At 43.9% G+C, this 20,142-nt stretch overlaps 2 long non-coding RNA genes across 2 annotated transcripts; both read left to right on the forward strand.

Moving 5' to 3' along the window:
• Positions 1-5,162: 5,162 nt before the first annotated feature.
• Positions 5,163-7,227, forward strand: LOC310833553. Its single transcript, XR_014558783.1, has 2 exons — positions 5,163-5,225; positions 6,171-7,227. It is a non-coding gene; the product is annotated as an uncharacterized lncRNA (long non-coding RNA).
• Positions 7,228-12,969: 5,742 nt separating this feature from the next.
• On the forward strand, positions 12,970-15,046 carry LOC310833548. Its single transcript, XR_014558777.1, has 2 exons — positions 12,970-13,039; positions 13,990-15,046. It is a non-coding gene; the product is annotated as an uncharacterized lncRNA (long non-coding RNA).
• Positions 15,047-20,142: the final 5,096 nt, after the last annotated feature.

Raw genomic sequence — 20,142 nt, forward strand, 5'->3', positions numbered from 1 at the left:
GCCCTGTGACATTTTAGAACAATATATCTAATATCATTCTGAGAATGTTAAACTGGTCAGTATAGACTGAGCCATGGCCTTAATGGTTTGATATTCACCGTGATGCACATGCCCGACCTTCAGTGCAAGTTGGCAAGGGAATGCTCATACTCAAAATGCTTTGGGAATTTTACCCCAAGGACTTGGCTCCCCCCCCCCCAGATTAGAGGCCTGATTAAACCCATGAACAAAAAGGCACTTCAAGCAATGGCTCCCTACAGTTTGAAGTAGGTGAAAAAGAGGAGTCCCATGCCAGTTCTGGGTTTTGTTCCAAATTCCACTTTGGGGGTGTTGAGTTGTGGCAAATCTACTCCGACCCTAGAGTGGGAGCAAAATTATTCGGACAGTGCTTTCAAACTTTATATTCTTTGTGAACTAACTTCCACCAATGTATTTGATAGTTTTGAAACTTTTCTCTGTAATACTGTGTTTTTAAGTGTTATACCAACTTGTGATATCTTATATGAAGGTGCAATTTGTAAACATTTAAATCAAGAAAGTTAGATATATGGAATTATGCTAGGAATGTTGGTTGAACGACAGCATAAAAATCTATAAAATGAAGTGATCTGCATAGATGTTATATGTTCTGGTGTTTGAGTCGATTTAGTTTAGTTTAGATTTAGTTTACTTTAGGTTCTTTGTTTTTGTTCTTTAAAAAAAGTGAACCGTTTGAGTCAAAGGTACTTTGAAAGCCATTTCTCATTTCAAATGAGGATCCCAAGGTATCATGATGGTAGATACTGCTGCAACTGTGCTGAAGCTGAGTTGGTCAAGATCAGCTCAGTGCCTCGACAGGAGGCAATGAGAGAACCCTACCTAATTCCACACTTGAATTCAATCATAGAAAAAAGAGAGAGGAGATCAATGTTTTTGGATGCAAATAGAAGTTTAATATGAACCCAAAGAGGTATGCATAGCCCAAAGAGAAGCGCAAACAGAAAGAAATACATTATGTTTCATAATACTTTGTTTCCATAAAATACAAGGCTGATAGAATATGGTGGAAAAAGACTGCAAACCAGATGGTAACCAATGCATGTTCAGAAAAGCGATAATTGACAATCAGGGTTCCTTTTTGCTTTTCTTCTTTGCTTTTTTGAAAGGGAGGGATCTTCTTAATACAATTCACCAGGGAATTGAGAAAAGGATCCCGGGGAAGGTGTCATATATATAACCCACTCTGGCTAACATTCCCAATTCAGAGTAAAAATTCAGAATGGATAATACTCCCTCAGTCCCCATCCCATAATATTGCTTCCTCAGAATGACTTGAATGTGCAATTCCTGGTAGAAATGGCTTGGTCAACCCACAGTTCTAATTCTGGTGCTCAGATCAAGTGGCCTGCAGATGGTGAAGCATTATTCAAGGATTTTAAATTCAACCACCTGAGGCAAAACAGATATAATGTGGAGAATTAGAATGTAGGTATAATCAGTATGCGATAAGCATAAGCATAAGGAAAGCTTGCATGCATCTTATTTCAAGAAGGGCTCAGATGCCACAGGTCACGCCTTGTGCCAATTGTGATGTTCAATATTTCAGGAGGGAGTGGTGGGAACTGGTCCACCTCTCCTGTTTTTCTCTTGCTTTATTTTGGTTGCCGTCCTTCTTCCATGCATATCCTTCTGGCCTTGATTTAGAACTTGCAGGTACTGTAGCTGCTATTGTGGCATGAGCTGCTTGTATTGTGGCTGCTGCTAGTGTGGCTGCTATTGTGGCATGAGCTGCTTGGCAGGGCATGACAGCCACCACTGGCATGCCTAGAAGATCTGCCCAGAGGTTGTGCCAGAGGTTTAACACATGGGTTGTGCTGATCAATGACAAGAGGCTGCTCAGGGCAGTAGAGCTCTGGCCCTGGGATGGTCAGGACAAAAGCTGGCGGCTGGATGGTCACTGTTGAAGGAGGACATTGGGCATGGCAAGAATCGCGCCAGATACCAGAACGACGACCGGCAGACATATTTGAGGTTTAGAGGTGGATCTGAAAGAAGATAGGAGTAGGCATGAGATGCTGGTTAAGAACCTAAGGAGAGCCCTGGTGGATCAGACCAAAGGGCCATCTAGGGTAGAGGTTTATCAATTGAAGGTTTTATTCCTTCATAATTCTAGAACATGGGTCCATCCAGTGAAGATTTCTAGTTGCCTGGCTCAATCAATTTAGGTCCCATAGCCCCATGATAAAGCACACCTGTTATAAACATGAGGCCTCAGGACCAAATAGGAGCAAGTTCTGCTTTAAGGACCTATGGCAGAAAGGCTCGGAAGGATGGCCACCTAACACCAGGAAATCTGATGCATTAACATCCATATTCCAATGGCCTGACAACTTCTTAGACATGGTAGCCTCAGCTTCCTGATGGAGCTACATATGTAGAAGGCAACAGTTGCCATCCACACCTCCAGCCCAAAGGTTTTGAATTCCACTGAAAAGGGAGCTAACTGCCTTTGGGCTTTCAAACCCAATGCCAATCTCCAACAGAGTCTCATCTATGCCTGCACTCCAGGACTACCTATCCCAACATCAAACTTCAGTAAAGTATCTCATTGACTTCCAGGGCTTCTTTTCACCAGGAACTCAGTTCCAGCACCTCTCAGGTGGGCACCATTGTCGTTACAAGCGAACAAGGGAGGTGTTCGTGGTGAGTTCTGACACCTCTTTTTCTAGAAAAATAGCACTGGCCGTGCCCATAAATCAGTGGTGAGGAATCTGTGGAGCTGCAGAGGTTGCTCAATGGTGGCTCCTAACCAAGTACAATGCATCCACATCCAAAGAAAGAGAAGCAATGCAAGTAAGTTAGCTTGAAAACCTCACACAAAGGAGCAAATCCGTGAACCAACTTATCTATCCTGCAGATGGACTCCTGTGTAACCTCTGCATATCCAGAAGATCCAGAAGCTGTGCCCATTGTCCCAGAACCCAAATAGACTTACCTAGTTCTCTGAGAATCAGAAGCGAAGTGTTTGGAAGAATCCTAGTGCATGGGCTTTTTATACTGCTTGGTGGCAGGAAGTTTATTTAAGACTTCCCTGTTTTTCTTTTGGGGTGGAATGGCTATAATGAAGAGCTGACATATTGCTATAGGGAACACCACAGATTTTTTAATAGAGGTGACACCCTTTCCTTGATAATCTAATATTCATTTATGGTCACCGTGTTGGCATGTTATGTTTCACCCAAACTCAGTATTAAAGCACCACACATATTTTAACATGTCGGTTGATGCATAGGCCAATGTGCCAAAAAGAGCACTTGATCTTCACAAGTTGTTATTGAAACTGGCACATCATGATCCATCTTGAATTTTAACATAGGCCAATGTGACAATAATCAGCACCTGATCTTCACAAAGTTGTTATTGAAACTGGCACATCATGCTCAGCACGTGGTTCCAGGACATAGCCAGTGTTTGTGGCAATCAGGATAGAAACATTGCTGATACCCTGATACCACTAAGTGCCTAATAAGGTCTCTCTTTGTGGAAGACCTCTGAAAAGATGGGGATCTGGAAGAATCAGGATAGACAAGGGGAAGGACATACTATGGGGAAGTTATACTATTAGCACATTTTGAATTTTTCAGCTTTCAAATTCCAAAGATAAGGGGTGCTAAAAATATTGAGAATTCAAAAGATTCAGAAGGTAAAATTCCCTGTCCCTGTCTCCCTGGTTTCTGCCCCCAAATGGCAAAAAACTAATAAACAAGTTAGTAGGTGTGCAAACTCTGACTGAATCAACGAAGAATGTAATGAGGTTTGAGTATCATTTTTATGTTTGGAGATCTGAATTTGTGGATAACAAGCATTCCAGTAGCAGGACCTGCATGTATATGTCATGGGGGTGAATTCTATATGGCATGTCATTTTAGGGGGGTAAAACGTATTTTTTGCAAATTTTTTTCAGTGAGGGCCTCTGAAAAATCTGTTGTTTGGGGATGTCAGGAATTCAAATTTGCTATTATGTTTGTGAGTGGGCAACATTTAGCTTGGTAAGTCCATGTCTGATGAAGAAGTACATGAACTCCTTTCGGAAAACCGAATAATTTGAATTTTACCTTCTGAAAATGTTCAGTAATGGTAAACAAGTAAATAATAATAATAACATATAACTGCAAGTACTTGGCAATAATTTTTTAATGATTTCTATGAAATATTACGGGACACGGGTGGCGCTGTGGTGTAAACCACTGAGCCTCTTGGGCTTGCCGATCAGAAGGTCGCCGGTTCAAATCCCCACAACGGGGTCAGCTCCTGTTGCTCGGCCCCAGCTCCTGCCAACCTAGAAGTTCGAAAGCACGTCAAAGTGCAAGTAGATAAATAGGTACTGCTCCGGCGGGAAGGTAAACGGCGTTTCCATAGGCTGCCCTGGTTTGCCAGAAGTGGCTTAGTCATGCTGGCCACATGACCTGGAAAAACTGTCTGCGGACAAACGTTGGCTCCCTCGGCCAGTAAAGCGAGATGAGAGCCGCAACCAGAGTCGTTCACGACTGGACTTAACTATCAGGGGTACCTTTATGAAATCTTTTTTTAATGAAATCTTACACACTTTTCAATTATCAAACAGAATAAAATTATATTAATTCAACCAAAATATCTTTTGAATTCTCAATTTTTTAGCACGCCTTATCTTTGGAATTCGAAAGTTGAAAAATTCAAGATGTGCTAATAGTATAAATTTCCCATAGTATGTCCTTCCCCTTGTCTATCCTGATTCTTCCAGATCCCATCTTCTCAGAGGTCTTCCACAAAGAGAGGTAGACACTTAGTGGTATCAGGGTACCAGCAATGTCTCTATCCTGATTGCCACAAACACTGGCTATGTCCTGGAACCACGTGCTGAGCATGATGTGCCAGTTTCAATAACAACTTTGTGAAGATCAGGTGCTGTTTTTGGCACATTGGCCTATGTTAAAATATGTGTGGTGCTTTAATACTGAGTTTGGGTGAAACATAACATGCCAACGCGGTGACCATAAATGAATATTAGATTATCAAGGAAAGGGTGTCACCTCTATTAAAAAATCTGTGGTGTTCCCTATAGCAATATGTCAGCTCTTCATTATATCCATTCCACCCCAAAAGAAAAACAGGGAAGTCTTAAATAAACTTCCTGCCACCAAGCAGTATAAAAAGCCCATGCACTAGGCTTCTTCCAAACACTTCGCTTCTGATTCTCAGAGAACTAGGTAAGTCTATTTGGGTTCTGGGACAATGGGCACAGCTTCTGGATCTTCTAGCTATGCAGAGGTTACACAGGAGTCCATCTGCAGGATAGATAAGTTGGTTCTCATATTTGCTCCTTTGTGTGAGGTTTTCAAGCTAACTTACTTGCATTGCTTCTCTTTCTTTGGATGTGGATGCATTGTACTTGATTAGGAGCCACCATTGAGCAACCTCTGCAGGTCCACAGATTCCACAGATTTATGGGCATGGCCAGTGCTATTTATCTAGAAAAAGAGTTGCCAGAACTCACCACGAACACCTCTCTTGTTCTCTTGTAACGACAATGGTGCACACCTGAGAGGTGCTGGAGCTGAGTTCCAGGTAAAAGAAGCCCTGGAAATCAATGAGAAGTTTGATGTTGGGATAGGTAGTCCTGGAGTGCAGGCATAGATGAGACTCTGTTAGAGATTGACATAGGGGTTGAAAGCCCAAAGGCAGTTAGCTCCCTCTTCAGTGGAACTCAAAACCTTTGGAGTGGAGGTATGGATGGCAACTGTTGCCTTCTACATACGTAGCTCCATCAGGAAGCTGAGGCTACCATGTATAAGAAGTTGTCAGGCCACTGGAATATGGATGTTAATGCATCAGATTTCCTGATTTTAGGTGGACGTCCTCCCCAGCCTTTCTGCCATAGGTCCTTAAAGCAGAACTTGCTCCTATTGGGACGTGAGGCCTCGTGTGCATAACATGTCTGCTTTATCATGGGGTTATGGGACTTAAATAGATTGAGTCAGGCAACTAGAAAGCTTCACTGCATGGAACCATGTTCTAAAATTGTGAAGGAAGAAAACCTTCAATTGATAAACCTCTACCCTAGATGGCCCTTTGGTCTGATCCACCAGGGCTCCCCTAAGGTTCTTAACCAGCACCTCAAGCTCGACGTAATGCTGACTCTTATCTTCTTTCAGATCCACCTCTAAACCTCAAAGATGTCTGCCGGTCATCGTTCTGGTATCTGGCGTGATTCTTGCCATGCCCAATGTCCTCCTTCAACAGTGACCATCCAGCCGCCAGCTTTTGTCCTGACCATCCCAGGGCCAGAGCTCTACTGCCCTGAGGAACCTCTTGTCATTGATCAGCACAACCCATGTGTTAAATACCCTCTGGGCAGATCTTCTCGGCATGCCAGTAGTGGCTGTCATGCCCTGCCAAGCAGCTCAGGCACCCACAGTAGCAGCCACACTACCTGCAAGTTCTAAATCAAGGCCAAAGAAGGATATGCTTGGAAGAAGGACGGCAACCAAAATAAAGCAAGAGAAAAACAGGAGAGGTGGACCAGTTCCCACCACTCCTTCCTGAAATATTGAACATCACAATTGGCACAAGGCGTGACCTGTGGCATCTGAGCCCTTCTTGAAATAAGATGCATGCAAGCTTTCCTTATGCTTATCGCATACTGATTATGCCTACATTCTAATTCTCCACATTATATGTGTTTTGCCTCAATTGGTTGAATTTAAAATCCGTGAATAATGCTTCACCATCTGCAGGCCACTTGATCTGAGCACCAGAATTCGAACTGTGGGTTGACCAAGCCATTTCTACAAGGAATTGCACATTCAAGTCATTCTGAGGAAGCAATATTATGGGATGGGGACTGAGGGAGTATTATCCATTCTGAATTTTTACTCTGAATTGGGAATGTTAGCCAGAGTGGGTTATATATATGACACCTTCCCCGGGATCCTTTTCTCAATTCCCTGGTGAATTGTATGAAGAAGATCCCTCCCTTTCAAAAAAGCAAAGAAGAAAAGCAAAAAGGAATCCTCATTGTCAATTATCCCATTTCTGAACATGCATTGGTTACCATCTGGTTTGCAGTCTTTTTCCACCATATTCTATCAGCCTTGTATTTTATGGAAACAAAGTATTATGAAACATAATGTATTTCTTTCTGTTTGCACTTCTCTTTGGGCTATGGATACCTCTCTGGATTCATATTAAACTTCTATTTGCATCCAAAAACATTGATCTCCTCTCTCTTTTTTCTATGATTGAATTCAAGTGTGGAATTAGGTAGGGTACTTTCATTGCCTCCTGTCGAGGCACTGAGCTGATCTTGACCAACTCAGCTTCAGCACAGTTGCAGGAGCATCTACCATCATGATACCTTGGGGTCCTTATTTGAAATGAGAAATGGCTTTCAAAGTACCTTTGACTCAATCGGTTCACTTTTTTTAAAGAACAAAAACAAAGAACCTAAACTAAATCGACTCAAACACCAGAACATATAACATCAATGCAGATTATTTCATTTTATAGATTTTATGATGTCCTTCAACCACCATTCCTAGCATAATTCCATATAACTCACTTTCTTGATTTAAATGTTTACAAATTGCACCTTCATATAAGATATCACAAGGTGGTATAACACTTAAAAACACAGTATTACAGAGAAAAGTTTCAAAACTATCAAATATATTTGTGGAAGTTAGTTCACAAAGAATATAAAGTTTGAAAGCACTGTCTGAGTAATTTTGCTCCCACTCTAGGGTCGGAGTAGGTTTGCCACAACTCAACACCCCAAAAGTGGAATTTGGAAGAAAACCCAGAACTGGCATGGGAGTCCTCTTTTTCACCTACTTCAATCTGTAGGGAGCCATTGCTTGAAGTGGCTTTTTGTTCATGGGTTTAATCTGGCCTCTAGTCTGGGGAGGAAAGCAAAGTCCTTGGGGTAAAATTCCCAAAGCATTTTGAGTATGAGCATTCCCTTGTCAACTTGCACTGAAGGTCGGGCATGTGCACCACGGTGAATGTCAAACCATTAAGGCCATGGCTCATTCTAGACCTGTCAGGGAACTGACATCAGAGCGAGAGGCGGAGGCAGGGCTCCAGAGCGAAGCCGGAGAGGGGACCAGCAGGGGGGAAGGAATTCAGCGTAACACCAGTAGAGAAGAGAGGGAGATGGAGGAATTGGAGACAGGTCTCCAAGACCCTTCACCAGAGACTAGAGGAGAGAGCGCTGGCACGCCCCTGCCTTCCCCTTACTTGCGCAGACGAGTTCCGTGCAGGGAAAATAGGAGGAGACTTGGCCTCAAACAGCTTTTATGTTGGAAGAGGTTCAAGAAACGCCCACTGACGGATTCTGCAAGTGACTAACAGGTCACGGAGGGCGAGCTGTCAGCCTAAGCATGGTTGGCCAAGCAATCTAACTAAACTGAAGGCAGTTTACGCACAAGTAACCCCTTACAACCATTAGAAGACCGATCAGTTTAACATTCTCAGAATGATATTTGATATACTGTACTGTTGTGAAATGTCACAGGGCGTACTTATAAATTAAAAGGGTTTCTTCCCTTTGTTTCCTCCATCAAAATGTTGTTTCCCTACTACTGGTTGCTGGTTGCTCTGCAGCGCATTAACATTCATAATGTGTTATTAAAAGTAGGATGTCATGTGTCCATCTAAGTTCTGAAAACCATTCCTTAACCCTTTCTTAATGTTAAAAATCATCCAGAATGCGGCAGTGAGACTGGGGTTTTTGAGCGGCCACCAAGACCATATAACACCGGTCTTGAAAGACCTACATTGGCTGTCAGTACCTTTCCGAGAACAATTCAAAGTGTTGGTGCTGACCAAGCCCTAAATGGCCTTAGCTCATGCAGGGAGCCAGTGTAGGTCTTTCAGGACCAGTGTTATGTCGTCTCGGTGACCGCTCCCACTCACCATTCTAGTTGCCACATTCTGGATTACTTGTAGTTTCCAGGTTCACCTTCTCCCCATGGAGAGCGCATTGCAGTAGTCCAAGCAGGAGATAACCAGAGAATGCACCACTTTGGTGACACAGTCCGTGGGTAGGTAGGGTCTCAGCTTGTGTACCAGATAGAACTGGTAGACAGCTGCCTTGGGCACAGAATTGACCTGTGCCTCCATGGACAGCTGTGAGTCCATTATTATTCCCAGGCTGTGCACCTGGTCCTTCAGGGGCACAGTTACCGCATTCAGGACCCAGGAATCCTCCACACTCACCTGCCCCCTGTCTCCCCCAAACAGTACTTCTGTCGTGTCAGGATTCAACCTCAATCTGTTAGCCGCCATCCATCCTCCAACTGCCTCCAGGCTTTCACAAAGGGCTTTCACCTCCTTCACTGGTTCCGATTTGAATCATAGAATCATAGAATCATAGAGTTGGAAGAGACCACAAGGGCCATCGAGTCCAACCCCCTGCTAAGCAGGAAACACCATCAGAGCACTCCTGACATATGGTTGTCAAGCCTCTGCTTAAAGACCTCCAAAGAAGGAGACTCCACCACACTCCTTGGCAGCAAATTCCACTGGCAAACAGCTCTTACTGTCAGGAAGTTCTTCCTAATGTTTAGGTGGAATCTTTTTTCTTGTAGTTTGGAACCATTGCTCCGTGTCCACTTCTCTGGAGCAGCAGAAAACAACCTTTCTCCCTCCTCAATGTGACATCCTTTTATATATTTGAACATGGCTATCATATCACTCCTTAACCTCCTCTTCTTCAGGCTAAACACGCCCAGCTCCCTTAGCCGTTCTTCATAAGGCATCGTTTCCAGGCCTTTGACCATTTTGGTTGCCCTCCTCTGGACCCGTTCCAGTTTGTCAGTGTCCTTCTTGAACTGTGGTGCCCAGAACTGGACACAGTACTCCAGGTGAGGTCTGACCAGAGCAGAATACAGTGGCACTATTACTTCCCTTGATCTAGATGCTATACTCCTATTGATGCAGCCCAGAATTGCATTGGCTTTATTAGCTGCCACGTCACACTGTTGGCTCATGTCAAGTTTGTGGTCAACCAAGACTCCTAGATCCTTTTCACATGTACTGCTCTCAAGCCAGGTGTCACCCAAGGTAGGTAGAGCTGGGTATCACCCACATACTGATGACACCCAGCCCAAACCCCCTGATGATCTCTCCCAGAGGCTTCATATAGATGTTAAAAAGCATGCGGGAGAGGACGGAACCCTGAGACACCCCACAAGTGAGATTCCAGGGGTCTGAACACTCATTTCCCAACACTTCATTCTGGACACGGCCCAGGAGGAAGGAGCGGAACCACTGTATAACAGTGCCCCCAGCTCCCAGCCCCTCTAGCCGGTCCAGAAGGGTGTTGTGGGCAATGGTATCAAAAGCTGCTGAGAGATCCAGCAGAACTATCTGAGGTTGGAATCATTTCCCATCCTGCTTTAAGGCATAACATCAGGCATTACTCTTCCTGCTTACTAACACAGGACTGAAGGAGTCTGCCCATCTAGCTGGGTTTCCCCAGCCACTCTGGGTGGCTTCCAACAGAATATTAAAAATACAATAAAACATCAGACATTAAAAACTTCCCTAATCGGGGCTGCCTTCAGATGTCTTCTAAATGTCGGATAGTTGTTTATTTCCTTAACTTCTAATGGGAGGGCATTCCACAGGGTGTAGCCCTGTGTTAACCTTGGCCCAGTATACCTGAAGGAGCATCTCCACCTCCATCATTCAGCCTTGACTCTGAGGTCCAGCACTAAGGGCCTTCTGGCAGTTCCCTCACTGCGAGAAGTGAAGTTACAGGGAACCAGGTAGAGGACCTTCTCAGTAGTGGCACCCACCCTGTGGAACACGATAAAACATCAAATGTAAACAAGTTCCCTAAACTTCCTAATGTTGCTCCAGATCCTTGCAGCAGCTAGTATGGTGAAAGATGTGGAACACTTGCATACTGAGCTTGAGGGAAACATGACGACAGTGATGTGATTATCTATCAATATTTGTTAGGTGGAATGGATATAATGAAGAGCTGACATATTTCTGCAGGGAACACCACAGATTTTTTAATAGAGGTGACACCCTTTCCTTGATAATCTAATATTCATTTATGGTCACCACATTGGCATGTTAGGTTTCTCCCAAACTCAGTATTAAAGCACCACACATATTTTAACATGTCGGTTGATGCATAGGCCAATATGCCAAAAACAGCACTTGATCTTCACAAAGTTGTTATTGAAACTGACACATCATGCTCAGCACGTGGTTCCAGGACATAGCCAGTGTTTGCGGCAATCAGGATAGAAACATTGCTGATACCCTGATACCACTAAGTGTCTACTAAGGTCTCTCTTTGTGGAAGACCTGTGAGAAGATGGGGATCTGGAAGAATCAGGATAGACAAGGGGAAGGACATACAATGGGGAAGTTATACTATTAGCACATTTTGAATTTTTCAGCTTTCAAATTCCAAAGATAAGGGGTGCTAAAAATATTGAGAATTCAAAAGATTCAGAAGGTAAAATTCCCTGTCCCTTTCTCCCTGGTTTCTGCCCCCAAATGGCAAAAAACTAATAAAGAAGTTAGGAGGTGTGCAAACTCTGACTGAATCAACGTAGAATGTAATGAGGTTTGAGCATCATTTTTATGTTTGGAGATCTGAATTTGTGGATAACAAGCATTCCAGTAGCAGGACCTGCATGTATATGTCATGGGGATGAATTCTATATGGTATGTCATTTTAGGGGGGTAAAACGTATTTTTTGCCATTTTTTTCAGTGAGGGGCTCTGAAAAATCTGTTGTTTGGGGATGTCAGGACTTCAAATCTGCTATTATGTTTGTGAGTGGACAACATTTAGCTTGGTAAGTCTATGTCTGATGAAGAAGTACATGAACTCCTTTCGGAAAACCGAATAATTTGAATTTTACCTTCTGAAAACGTCAAGTAATGGTAAACAAGTAAATAATAATAATAACATATAACTGCAAGTACTTGGCAATAATTTTTTAATGATTTCCATGAAATATTACGGGACACGGGTGGCGCTGTGGTGTAAACCACTGAGCCTCTTGGGCTTGCCGATCAGAAGGTCGCCGGTTCAAATCCCCACAACGGGGTCAGCTCCCGTTGCTCGGCCCCAGCTCCTGCCAACCTAGAAGTTCGAAAGCACGTCAAAGTGCAAGTAGATAAATAGGTACCGCTCCGGCGGGAAGGTAAACGGCGTTTCCATGGGCTGCCCTGGTTTGCCAGAAGTGGCTTAGTCATGCTGGCCACATGACCTGGAAAAACTGTCTGCAGACAAACGTCGGCTCCCTCGGCCAGTAAAGCGAGATGAGAGCCGCAACCAGAGTCGTTCACGACTGGACTTAGCTATCAGGGGTACCTTTATGAAATCTTTTTTTAATGAAATCTTACACACTTTTCAATTACCAAACAGAATAAAATTATATTGATTCAACCAAAATATCTTTTGAATTCTCAATTTTTTAGCACGCCTTATCTTTGGAATTCGAAAGTTGAAAAATTCAAGATGTGCTAATAGTATAAATTTCCCATAGTATGTCCTTCCCCTTGTCTATCCTGATTCTTCCAGATCCCATCTTCTCAGAGGTCTTCCACAAAGAGAGGTAGACACTTAGTGGTATCAGGGTACCAGCAATGTCTCTATCCTGATTGCCACAAACACTGGCTATGTCCTGGAACCACGTGCTGAGCATGATGTGCCAGTTTCAATAACAACTTTGTGAAGATCAGGTGCTGTTTTTGGCACATTGGCCTATGTTAAAATATGTGTGGTGCTTTAATACTGAGTTTGGGTGAAACATAACATGCCAACGCGGTGACCATAAATGAATATTAGATTATCAAGGAAAGGGTGTCACCTCTTTATTAAAAAATCTGTGGTGTTCCCTATAGCAATATGTCAGCTCTTCATTATATCCCTTCCACCCCCAAAAGAAAAACAGGGAAGTCTTAAATAAACTTCCTGCCACCAAGCAGTATAAAAAGCCCATGAACTAGGCTTCTTCCAAACACTTCGCTTCTGATTCTCAGAGAACTAGGTAAGTCTATTTGGGTTCTGGGACAATGGGCACAGCTTCTGGATCTTCTAGATATGCAGAGGTTACACAGGAGTTCATCTGCAGGATAGATAAGTTGGTTCACGGATTTGCTCCTTTGTGTGAGGTTTTCAAGCTAACTTACTTGCATTGCTTCTCTTTCTTTGGATGTGGATGCATTGTACTTGGTTAGGAGCCACCATTGAGCAACCTCTGCAGCTCCACAGATTCCTCACCACTGATTTATGGGCATGGCCAGTGCTATTTTTCTAGAAAAAGAGGTGCCAGAACTCACCACGAACACCTCCCTTGTTCTCTTCTAATGACAATGGTGCCCACCTGAGAGGTGCTGGAACTGAGTTCCAGGTAAAAGAAGCCCTGGAAATCAATGAGAAGTTTGATGTTGGGATAGGTAGTCCTGGAGTGCAGGAATAGATGAGACTCTGTTAGAGATTGACATTGGGGTTGAAAGCCCAAAGGCAGTTAGCTCCCTCTTCAGTTGAACTCAAAACCTATGGAGTGGAGGTATGGATGGCAACTGTTGCCTTCTACATACGTAGCTCCATCAGGAAGCTGAGGCTACCATGTATAAGAAGTTGTCAGGCCACTGGAATATGGATGTTAATGCATCAGATTTCCTGGTGTTAGGTGGACGTCCTCCCCAGCCTTTCTGCCATAGGTCCTTAAAGCAGAACTTGCTCCTATTGGGACGTGAGGCCTCGTGTGCATAACATGTCTGCTTTATCATGGGGTTATGGGACTTAAATAGATTGAGTCAGGCAACTAGAAAGCTTCACTGCATGGAACCATGTTCTAGAATTGTGAAGGAAGAAAACCTTCAATTGATAAACCTCTACCCTAGATGGCCCTTTGGTCTGATCCACCAGGGCTCCCCTAAGGTTCTTAACCAGCACCTCAAGGTCGACGTAATGCTGACTCTTATCTTCTTTCAGATCCACCTCTAAACCTCAAAGATGTCTGCCGGTCGTCGTTCTGGTATCTGGCGTGATTCTTGCCATGCCCAATGTCCTCCTTCAACAGTGACCATACAGCCACCAGCTTTTGTCCTGACCATCCCAGGGCCAGAGCTCTACTGCCCCGAGGAGCCTCTTGTCATTGATCAGCACAACCCATGTGTTAAATACCCTCTGGCCAGATCTTCTCGGCATGCCAGTGGTGGCTGTCATGCCCTGCCAAGCAGCTCAGGCACCCACAGTAGCAGCCACACTACCTGCAAGTTCTAAATCAAGGCCAAAGAAGGATATGCTTGGAAGAAGGGCAGCAACCAAAATAAAGCAAGAGAAAAACAGGAGAGGTGGACCAGTTCCCACCACTCCCTCCTGAAATATTGAACATCACAATTGGCACAAGGCGTGACCTGTGGCATCTGAGCCCTTCTTGAAATAAGATGCATGCAAGCTTTGCTTATGCTTATCGCATACTGATTATGCCTACATTCTAATTCTCCACATTATATGTGTTTTGCCTCAATTGGTTGAATTTAAAATCCGTGAATAATGCTTCACCATCTGCAGGCCACTTGATCTGAGCACCAGAATTCGAACTGTGGGTTGACCAAGCCATTTCTACAAGGAATTGCACATTCAAGTCATTCTGAGGAAGCAATATTATGGGATGGGGACTGAGGGAGTATTATCCATTCTGAATTTTTACTCTGAATTGGGAATGTTAGCCAGAGTGGGTTATATATATGACACCTTCCCCGGGATCCTTTTCTCAATTCCCTGGTGAATTGTATGAAGAAGATCCCTCCCTTTCAAAAAAGCAAAGAAGAAAAGCAAAAAGGAATCCTCATTGTCAATTATCCCATTTCTGAACATGCATTGGTTACCATCTGGTTTGCAGTCTTTTTCCACCATATTCTATCAGCCTTGTATTTTATGGAAACAAAGTATTATGAAACATAATGTATTTCTTTCTGTTTGCACTTCTCTTTGGGCTATGGATACCTCTCTGGATTCATATTAAACTTCTATTTGCATCCAAAAACATTGATCTCCTCTCTCTTTTTTCTATGATTGAATTCAAGTGTGGAATTAGGTAGGGTACTTTCATTGCCTCCTGTCGAGGCACTGAGCTGATCTTGACCAACTCAGCTTCAGCACAGTTGCAGGAGCATCTACCATCATGATACCTTGGGGTCCTTATTTGAAATGAGAAATGGCTTTCAAAGTACCTTTGACTCAATCGGTTCACTTTTTTTAAAGAACAAAAACAAAGAACCTAAACTAAATCGACTCAAACACCAGAACATATAACATCAATGCAGATTATTTCATTTTATAGATTTTATGATGTCCTTCAACCACCATTCCTAGCATAATTCCATATAACTCACTTTCTTGATTTAAATGTTTACAAATTGCACCTTCATATAAGATATCACAAGGTGGTATAACACTTAAAAACACAGTATTACAGAGAAAAGTTTCAAAACTATCAAATATATTTGTGGAAGTTAGTTCACAAAGAATATAAAGTTTGAAAGCACTGTCTGAGTAATTTTGCTCCCACTCTAGGGTCGGAGTAGGTTTGCCACAACTCAACACCCCAAAAGTGGAATTTGGAAGAAAACCCAGAACTGGCATGGGAGTCCTCTTTTTCACCTACTTCAATCTGTAGGGAGCCATTGCTTGAAGTGGCTTTTTGTTCATGGGTTTAATCTGGCCTCTAGTCTGGGGAGGAAAGCAAAGTCCTTGGGGTAAAATTCCCAAAGCATTTTGAGTATGAGCATTCCCTTGTCAACTTGCACTGAAGGTCGGGCATGTGCACCACGGTGAATGTCAAACCATTAAGGCCATGGCTCATTCTAGACCTGTCAGGGAACTGACATCAGAGCGAGAGGCGGAGGCAGGGCTCCAGAGCGAAGCCGGAGAGGGGACCAGCAGGGGGGAAGGAATTCAGCGTAACACCAGTAGAGAAGAGAGGGAGATGGAGGAATTGGAGACAGGTCTCCAAGACCCTTCACCAGAGACTAGTGGAGAGAGCGCTGGCACGCCCCTGCCTTCCCCTTACTTGCGCAGACGAGTTCCGTGCAGGGAAAATAGGAGTAGACTTGGCCTCAAACAGCTTTTATGTTGGAAGAGGTTCAAGAAACGCCCACTGACGGATTCTGCAAGTGACTAACAGGTCACGGAGGGCGAGCTGTCAGCCTAAGCATGGTTGGCCAAGCAATCTAACTAAACTGAAGGCAGTTTACGCACAAGTAACCCCTTACAACCATTAGAAGACCGATCAGTTTAACATTCTCAGAATGATATTTGATATACTGTACTGTTGTGAAATGTCACAGGGCGTACTTATAAATTAAAAGGGTTTCTTCCCTTTGTTTCCTCCATCAAAATGTTGTTTCCCTACTACTGGTTGCTGGTTGCTCTGCATCGCATTAACATTCATAACGTGTTATTAAAAGTAGGATGTCATGTGTCCATCTAAGTTCTGAAAACCATTCCTTATCCCTTTCTTAATGTTAAAAATCATCCAGAATGCGGCAGTGAGACTGGGGTTTTTGAGCGGCCACCAAGACCATATAACACCGGTCTTGAAAGACCTACATTGGCTGTCAGTACATTTCCGAGAACAATTCAAAGTGTTGGTGCTGACCAAGCCCTAAATGGCCTTAGCTCATGCAGGGAGCCAGTGTAGGTCTTTCAGGACCAGTGTTATGTCGTCTCGGTGACCGCTCCCACTCACCATTCTAGTTGCCACATTCTGGATTACTTGTAGTTTCCAGGTTCACCTTCTCCCCATGGAGAGCGCATTGCAGTAGTCCAAGCAGGAGATAACCAGAGAATGCACCACTTTGGTGAGACAGTCCGTGGGTAGGTAGGGTCTCAGCTTGTGTACCAGATAGAACTGGTAGACAGCTGCCTTGGGCACAGAATTGACCTGTGCCTCCATGGACAGCTGTGAGTCCATTATTATTCCCAGGCTGTGCACCTGGTCCTTCAGGGGCACAGTTACCGCATTCAGGACCCAGGAATCCTCCACACTCACCTGCCCCCTGTCTCCCCCAAACAGTACTTCTGTCGTGTCAGGATTCAACCTCAATCTGTTAGCCGCCATCCATCCTCCAACTGCCTCCAGGCTTTCACAAAGGGCTTTCACCTCCTTCACTGGTTCCGATTTGAATCATAGAATCATAGAATCATAGAGTTGGAAGAGACCACAAGGGCCATCGAGTCCAACCCCCTGCTAAGCAGGAAACACCATCAGAGCACTCCTGACATATGGTTGTCAAGCCTCTGCTTAAAGACCTCCAAAGAAGGAGACTCCACCACACTCCTTGGCAGCAAATTCCACTGGCGAACAGCTCTTACTGTCAGGAAGTTCTTCCTAATGTTTAGGTGGAATCTTTTTTCTTGTAGTTTGGAACCATTGCTCCGTGTCCACTTCTCTGGAGCAGCAGAAAACAACCTTTCTCCCTCCTCAATGTGACATCCTTTTATATATTTGAACATGGCTATCATATCACTCCTTAACCTCCTCTTCTTCAGGCTAAACACGCCCAGCTCCCTTAGCCGTTCTTCATAAGGCATCGTTTCCAGGCCTTTGACCATTTTGGTTGCCCTCCTCTGGACCCGTTCCAGTTTGTCAGTGTCCTTCTTGAACTGTGGTGCCCAGAACTGGACACAGTACTCCAGGTGAGGTCTGACCAGAGCAGAATACAGTGGCACTATTACTTCCCTTGATCTAGATGCTATACTCCTATTGATGCAGCCCAGAATTGCATTGGCTTTATTAGCTGCCACGTCACACTGTTGGCTCATGTCAAGTTTGTGGTCAACCAAGACTCCTAGATCCTTTTCACATGTACTGCTCTCAAGCCAGGTGTCACCCAAGGTAGGTAGAGCTGGGTATCACCCACATACTGATGACACCCAGCCCAAACCCCCTGATGATCTCTCCCAGAGGCTTCATATAGATGTTAAAAAGCATGCGGGAGAGGACGGAACCCTGAGACACCCCACAAGTGAGATTCCAGGGGTCTGAACACTCATTTCCCAACACTTCATTCTGGACACAGCCCAGGAGGAAGGAGCGGAACCACTGTATAACAGTGCCCCCAGCTCCCAGCCCCTCTAGCCGGTCCAGAAGGGTGTTGTGGGCAATGGTATCAAAAGCTGCTGAGAGATCCAGCAGAACTATCTGAGGTTGGAATCATTTCCCATCCTGCTTTAAGGCATAACATCAGGCATTACTCTTCCTGCTTACTAACACAGGACTGAAGGAGTCTGCCCATCTAGCTGGGTTTCCCCAGCCACTCTGGGTGGCTTCCAACAGAATATTAAAAATGCAATAAAACATCAGACATTAAAAACTTCCCTAATCGGGGCTGCCTTCAGATGTCTTCTAAATGTCGGATAGTTGTTTATTTCCTTAACTTCTAATGGGAGGGCATTCCACAGGGTGGGACCACTACAGAGAAGGTAGCCTTGGCCCAGTATACCTGAAGGAGCATCTCCACCTCCATCATTCAGCCTTGACTCTGAGGTCCAGCACTAAGGGCCTTCTGGCAGTTCCCTCACTGCGAGAAGTGAAGTTACAGGGAACCAGGTAGAGGACCTTCTCAGTAGTGGCACCCACCCTGTGGAACACGATAAAACATCAAATGTAAACAAGTTCCCTAAACTTCCTAATGTTGCTCCAGATCCTTGCAGCAGCTAGTATGGTGAAAGATGTGGAACACTTGCATACTGAGCTTGAGGGAAACATGACGACAGTGATGTGATTATCTATCAATATTTGTTAGGTGGAATGGATATAATGAAGAGCTGACATATTTCTGCAGGGAACACCACAGATTTTTTAATAGAGGTGACACCCTTTCCTTGATAATCTAATATTCATTTATGGTCACCACATTGGCATGTTAGGTTTCTCCCAAACTCAGTATTAAAGCACCACACATATTTTAACATGTCGGTTGATGCATAGGCCAATATGCCAAAAACAGCACTTGATCTTCACAAAGTTGTTATTGAAACTGGCACATCATGATCCATCTTGAATTTTAACATAGGCCAATGTGACAATAATCAGCACTTGATCTTCACAAAGTTGTTATTGAAACTGACACATCATGCTCAGCACGTGGTTCCAGGACATAGCCAGTGTTTGCGGCAATCAGGATAGAAACATTGCTGATACCCTGATACCACTAAGTGTCTACTAAGGTCTCTCTTTGTGGAAGACCTGTGAGAAGATGGGGATCTGGAAGAATCAGGATAGACAAGGGGAAGGACATACAATGGGGAAGTTATACTATTAGCACATCTTGAATTTTTCAGCTTTCAAATTCCAAAGATAAGGGGTGCTAAAAATATTGAGAATTCAAAAGATTCAGAAGGTAAAATTCCCTGTCCCTTTCTCCCTGGTTTCTGCCCCCAAATGGCAAAAAACTAATAAAGAAGTTAGGAGGTGTGCAAACTCTGACTGAATCAACGTAGAATGTAATGAGGTTTGAGCATCATTTTTATGTTTGGAGATCTGAATTTGTGGATAACAAGCATTCCAGTAGCAGGACCTGCATGTATATGTCATGGGGATGAATTCTATATGGTATGTCATTTTAGGGGGGTAAAACGTATTTTTTGCCATTTTTTTCAGTGAGGGGCTCTGAAAAATCTGTTGTTTGGGGATGTCAGGACTTCAAATCTGCTATTATGTTTGTGAGTGGACAACATTTAGCTTGGTAAGTCTATGTCTGATGAAGAAGTACATGAACTCCTTTCGGAAAACCGAATAATTTGAATTTTACCTTCTGAAAATGTCAAATAATGGTAAACAAGTAAATAATAATAATAACATATAACTGCAAGTACTTGGCAATAATTTTTTAATGATTTCCATGAAATATTACGGGACACGGGTGGCGCTGTGGTGTAAACCACTGAGCCTCTTGGGCTTGCCGATCAGAAGGTCGCCGGTTCAAATCCCCACAACGGGGTCAGCTCCCGTTGCTCGGCCCCAGCTCCTGCCAACCTAGAAGTTCGAAAGCACGTCAAAGTGCAAGTAGATAAATAGGTACCGCTCCGGCGGGAAGGTAAACGGCGTTTCCATGGGCTGCCCTGGTTTGCCAGAAG

Source organism: Podarcis gaigeae (assembly GCF_964106915.1).
Source record: "Podarcis gaigeae genome assembly, chromosome: 16".
Taxonomy (NCBI): Eukaryota; Metazoa; Chordata; class Lepidosauria; order Squamata; family Lacertidae; genus Podarcis; species Podarcis gaigeae.